We start from the raw sequence: 6,000 nt of genomic DNA on the forward strand, positions 1-6,000 counted from the left end.
TGGATGCTTCGACGTTTTGGGAAAGCCCACAAGATGGAGCTCTTGTTTGAGGGATGAAGCCCAGGCAGGCTGCTGCAGAAGCTGAGAAAATAGGACATAGACCTCGTTTTTATTGGATTGTTTCACGTAACAGGGTTGAATTGAGCAAGCTTGGCTTCACAAGCGCTTGCTTAACAGCAAGGAAATGTTTGATGCTGAAGATGTGGAAAAAGGAAATGTATTTCTGTGGCTAGAAGTGCTTGAAGCTTCCATTGATGTTTTCATTTTCTTGTCACTGACTTGTGTTGCAGAACGGTCTTAGCGCTCATTCCCTCAAATCTCTCTGTCCCTTAGTACGCTTCCAGTATTTAATTATAATAATTACACCCCTTAGCTATTTAAACCCAAATAAAATGAAAGCGCCGGAAAACTTGCTTAATGGTTTAGAGGGGAAAAAAAAAGTGTGATTGGGGTGTGAGAAGGAAAAATATTCAACCTTAAACTGCATTACCTAAAAGACAGCTAATAAAACTTTGAAGTGTGGCAAAGAAAGCAGAATGAAGCATGTCTTAGTCTGTGAAGTTTTCTGAAAGACATAATCCATGAATTCAGAGGTCCAGCTACACGCCATTGCCGCCGGGACCGCGCTAGTTTGGTATGCACGTCACCTCTCAGATTTGTGCCTCAAAAGCTTTTAAAAACACATTTTTAGAAGCACATTTGTTATTCATGTCATCAAACAACTACACTAATACATGAGAGAGCAATGTAAACACTCCGACTCTGGGGACATTATGCTTATCTTCAACATGGGTGGTATGAGCAGCTATAAGATTTGGCCCCTGCTCCATGCAGCGTGAGGTGGTATTATGCCACATTCTTCACGGAAAGCAATATGAGTGGATATCACTGATTTCACCTTCTAATGAGAGAGTCGAGTCATTGTAGCCCACCTCTGTTCTCCGTAACGCAACACAGCTGCCCTGATGGCACCAGGGCTGTCCTTGGAGGTAAGGTAAAGCTGAATTTGACTCACTTGCTATCTTTAGGAGAACCTCTTTTGGTATTGTTACAGCCCGTAGTGCAGACTTTGAAAATGGATAAAGGTGAAATCTGGGGCTTCCCAGAGGAGAAAGGTTAAGAGTTTATTTCCTCATTGGTCCTTATCAGTAATTACGGAGAATCAAATGTTAGCTCCGATATATTTCAGGTTCTCCCAGCAATGGTGTCATCTGGTCAATGACTGACAAATTTCCCTTTTGCTATTTCTTTCTCAATGTTTTCTGTCTACTATTCTGATTTCCTAGGAATCAGCGATGTCTGCTGGTTAAATACACTCGGTGACATGGGTAACGCTCGTTCAGGGCTATTCTATCAAGAGAGAGCCGTGCCTACTGCACACAGCAATGTTATGTGCTGTAGATGTACAAAAATGCGAAGAATTCTGAGCATCTTCATGTTACACTCAGCTAGGGACCTTCTGGGAAAGTCCAAAGGGAAAAATGTCATGAGAATGATTTTGCTGCTTCTGGTGACTAGAGTTTGTAATTTTTTTTTTTCTTGTCATTGGTTAACCAGAAGGGAAGAAATCTTAGTATTGAAATGGGAGCTGATGATATTGAAAGCTGGTCTTCACCTTGAGGGAGGAAAGAGAAGAGGAGGAGAAGGAGTTTGATGTCTGTCGTAGTTCAGCCCCGATCGGACCAGACTATGCAGTCTCTCTCTCACTCCCCCCACCTTCCGAGAAAACAGGGAGAGAAAATATAAGGAAAAACGGCTCGAGGTTTGAGATCAGGACAGGGAGAAAATCCTTAAAGTTACCGTTATGGGCAAAACAGACTCGACTTGGGGAAAACTATTCATTTATTACGACAAACAGCAGGATAATGAGACAGAGAACAAGATAACCTCCCCCCACCCCTCCCTCTTCCCAAGCTTAACATTATCTCTACCACCTTCCCCTCCCAAGCAGCACAAGGGGGAAGAGGGAATGGGGGTTGCAGTCAGGTCATCATACATTGTTTCACGCCGCTGCTTCATGGTCGGAGGAAGAACTCCTCACATTCCTCCCCTGCTCCATCGTGGGGTCCCTCCCACGGGCCACAGTCCTTTGTGGAACTGCTCCAGCGTGGGTCATCTCTTCCACGGGTGCAGTCTCTCCAGAACAGCTGTCCCAGCGGGCCCTCCACGGGCCACAGCCGCTTTCAGGCATCCACCTCCCCCGGTACGGGGTCCTTCACGGGCTCCAAGTGGATCTCTGCTCCTCCGTGGACCTCCATGGGCTGCAGGGGAACAACCTGCTCCACCATGGTCGTCACCCCAGGCTGCAGGGGAATCTTGGCCAGGAGTCACATTACTCCTCCCCCTCCTTCTGAACTGACCTTGGCGTCTGCAGCCGTTCCTCACAACAGGCTGGTAGATGTCTCTCAGGATCTTTTTTTACATCTTATTCACTTCTCATCTCCTCTCCACTTCTTGCAGCCAGGCCAGACCGAGTCGGGCCCAGTCGGCTGCCTGGCGAGAGGCCAGAGGGTGAGGCCTGCAAGGCCCATGAGGCCTGCGCCTCCCCCTCTGTGCCTCTGCCCCCGCTCAGCTTCTTCACATCTTCTCTCCTCCCTTTTTTTTTTTCCTGTTTTCCCCTACTTAAATACGTTATCGCAGAGGCGTTATCACGGGACGTTCTGCTACCAATCGGCTCGGCCTTGGCCAGCAGCAGGTCTGCCCTAGGCCCGGCCGAGTCCACTGAACAAAGGGGAGCGACTTCTAGCAGTTTCCTACAGAAGCTGCCACCTTAGGCCCCCCCTCACTAGCAAAACCACGACAATGCCATAGATTTTTTTCAGTGGATGGGAAGGAATTAGAGCTCTACAGACTCCCCTTACCTGGCCTATGTGAAAGCAAATCCTTCTCAGTTAGGTGTCATCAGATAAACCCAAAATCAGTTCTTCAAATCAGTTTCAGTTCTCTGCTACTTAAGTTGCCATCCTTTAATTTCCCAGGTAAGTACTTACCGAGTCCTCAAATTGGCCCTAAAAATTGCAATTACTGCTTTTGCACCGAGGTTTTATGAGGAGCAGAATGTCCTATTTGTCCACATGCATGCAGAAGCTGTATGTACAGTTGAAGTTTAGGGCACACAAAGCATTAAATGCAAACCAAAAAGTTAGTGTTCAGTTTTAAGTACCATTTTGGAACAGCTGATTCTTGTTGCCAAGGAAAGGATTTGTTGCTCCGTTGTGCGAGTGTGTTACACTGTGGTCGAAAATAGCAACTTGAACAAACACTTTGCGGTGACATGTCTAAAACAATTATTCTTTGTAAATAGGAATATAACAAGAACTTGGGTCTGGGCTGTGGCTGTGGGAATCTAGTCACATAAGACTTAGAGTGCGTGTTCTAGATCAAAGTAGCCTATACTTCATAATACGTCCAATTATCATGGCGTTCTCCTCTTATATTAATTTGTTTTAATTAGAGGAATAGATATTTTGCATCAGAGTTTAAGGGGTATACTTGGTGCTTGAGATAAAATCAATGGTTTGTTAACAATTTTATCTGGAAAGCAGATTAGATTATTTAAACTATGTGAAATAACATCGTTTTTATTTTCTCAGTAGGAAAAAAGTTATGATTAAGAAATAATGCTTGGAGCATGAGCGCTCTGCTTGTCATTGTTTTTCACATGCAGATTTGGGAATTTACAGTGAAATCACTCATCCTTAATCTGATTTTATAATATTATATCAAATTTGGCAAAATATATGCTACAGTAGTGTCTGACAGCAGGCGTTTTCCACTGAAGGTATGGGAAACACCAATGCTGGCTACCTGGACCATATTTTAGATTTGTGCTTTATTTTTGTGCTGTTGGAGCAAAAAGTCTTGTTAATCAGTTCATGAAACAGTAGGATGCACCGAAGGTGTAAAACAGTCAACACCAAGAGATTTTAAAGATTAGCTTAATAAATAAAAGGTAATTGGATAAAATAGGCAAGTAATGAGTTAAGGGCAGCCCAAATATGTAATTTCTTGGGGTCAGCGGCAACGCATCAGTTTGCACCGCAGCTGGGTAAAGCCTAGAGGGCATGGAACAGGGTGGTGCAAAATTGTATTAACCACACTGTGCTGCTGAGGTGTCTTGTTTTATCCTTCTCCCACCAGCACTTCCAAGCGATGCAGGAGAAATACTGAGTTAAATCACAAGCCACATGTCAACTGCTGCACGTGCCTGTTGCTTTTTCTCAAGATAGGGTAAAGAAAACGTCTCTTACTAAAACAAGAAACCGTAACTGAGGTGAGAAGGGAGCCGGCAGAGCGCTTGCAGGGTGCTCACGCTGCCCTGCCGCTGGTCGCAGTAGCTCCGGGTTGTCTGGGGAAGTGTGCTGGGCAAGCCGCTGCTTGGCTTCTGTGCTTGGTGAAGCAGCAGCGCACCGGGGGAAGGTGTTTGCACAGCCTTGTGCTTTGCCCAGCTCTGAAACGCCACCACCTCTCACACACAGGTCACTCTGCTCCAGGGAGCATCCAGCCTAACGGGAAGAAGAAAAACTTGACCTGTTACTCAGACAAAACCTGTAGCTCAGCCTCGAGCAAGCAAAACCCAGTAAGCAACATCAGTATTTCTACTGATAGTAGGAGCATCATCTCTATGCTTGTAGCAAATTATTTTGGTTTTGTTGCTTACCTGTTGTCACTGCTCAGACTCCACCTAGGCATTCATGAGTGGCTCCTTTGGGGAAGGCGGCGGCAGCTACCGAGCCAGATGCTTCGTCGATGCCTCTTGAGGCCCCCGCTGCCCAACCCATTCCTCTTCTGAGAGAGTGAGCGCTGTGTGATGCTGCATAACTAAACCCCATCATGGCCTACGAGGCGTAATTGATTGGTAAGTCCGGTTTAGTGTCTCGGTTTCTGAGGTTAATAGATAACGGTACCCTTTCCCTAGCAACAAATGTTCATCAATGGAATTACTATTAACAGATCTTCAGATCTGCATCACAATGAGAACCACATAATTGGGCGAAAAAAAAATTATATATACACACAATTAAACACAGACATGCAAGCACACACAGTGTCATCTGTCCTCCATACCAAATGCGCAGCAGCACTGGGTGCTAAAATTTGCAATGAATTATTTATATGATGAATTATCCCTCTTTCTCTCCTCCTAGAATATCCAATTGCCCATTTCCATTTTGGTTTTGGAAAGATTTATTCTTCAGATTTATTCACTGGATAGCTTATTAAACATTTTCTCCTCTTTTTCACCAGAACACATAACATGCATCTTGCTTCCTGGTAGCACCTATCCATCCGCTCTAATAGCGTGCTGAAACCGTGAAGAGCGGAATTGTTACCCAGACAGTTTACAGTTGCCTTTATGAACCAGCTACAGCTGTTCCAAATTTTGGATATTTATTTGTTCACTTAAGTCAAAACAGTTTCAGCCCCCAAGTGAATGATCCAGAGCTGCAAAGATCGTGACTGCATGCGAATGAAGAATTTGGTTCTCGTCGGTATTTAGCGTGTGCCTCTTGAAATTCATTCTTGTGCCCATTTTTGCTGGTAAAACTGCGTTCCCTGATGGTCTTTGGGAGGGTAGAAGGAGAAGATGAGTGCCCAAAGCCAAGTCATTTAGAGGTTGGGCCATCTTCTTCCCCTTTAGATTCTCAGTTTTGCCGCATCGGCATAAGGAACGGCATTTTAGAGTCAAAGACTTCTTGCCCTGGGTGTTGTACGCTGCCGTGCCTGAGACCTGTTCCTGTAAAGATTCCACAGACGTGAATCATCTCTGGACTCAGGTATTAATTTCAATACCAGTTGCCTAGGTGCTGGGGTAGTACCTGGGACAGTTAAATGGATTTGAATGGAGTCACCTACCCACAAGAACTTTCCATATTTTGGGCTTTCAGTGTTTGGTTTCTATTTAACTGGCTGCCATTAACTAGTAACTCCCAGGCAGTCAGGTAATTTTCAGCATTTAAATTCCAAATTCACCTTCCATATCTGTTTAATATTTTTGTT

Source organism: Chlamydotis macqueenii, chromosome 4 (genome assembly GCF_036417535.1).
Source record: "Chlamydotis macqueenii isolate bChlMac1 chromosome 4, bChlMac1.mat, whole genome shotgun sequence".
In the NCBI taxonomy this organism is placed as follows: Eukaryota; Metazoa; Chordata; class Aves; order Otidiformes; family Otididae; genus Chlamydotis; species Chlamydotis macqueenii.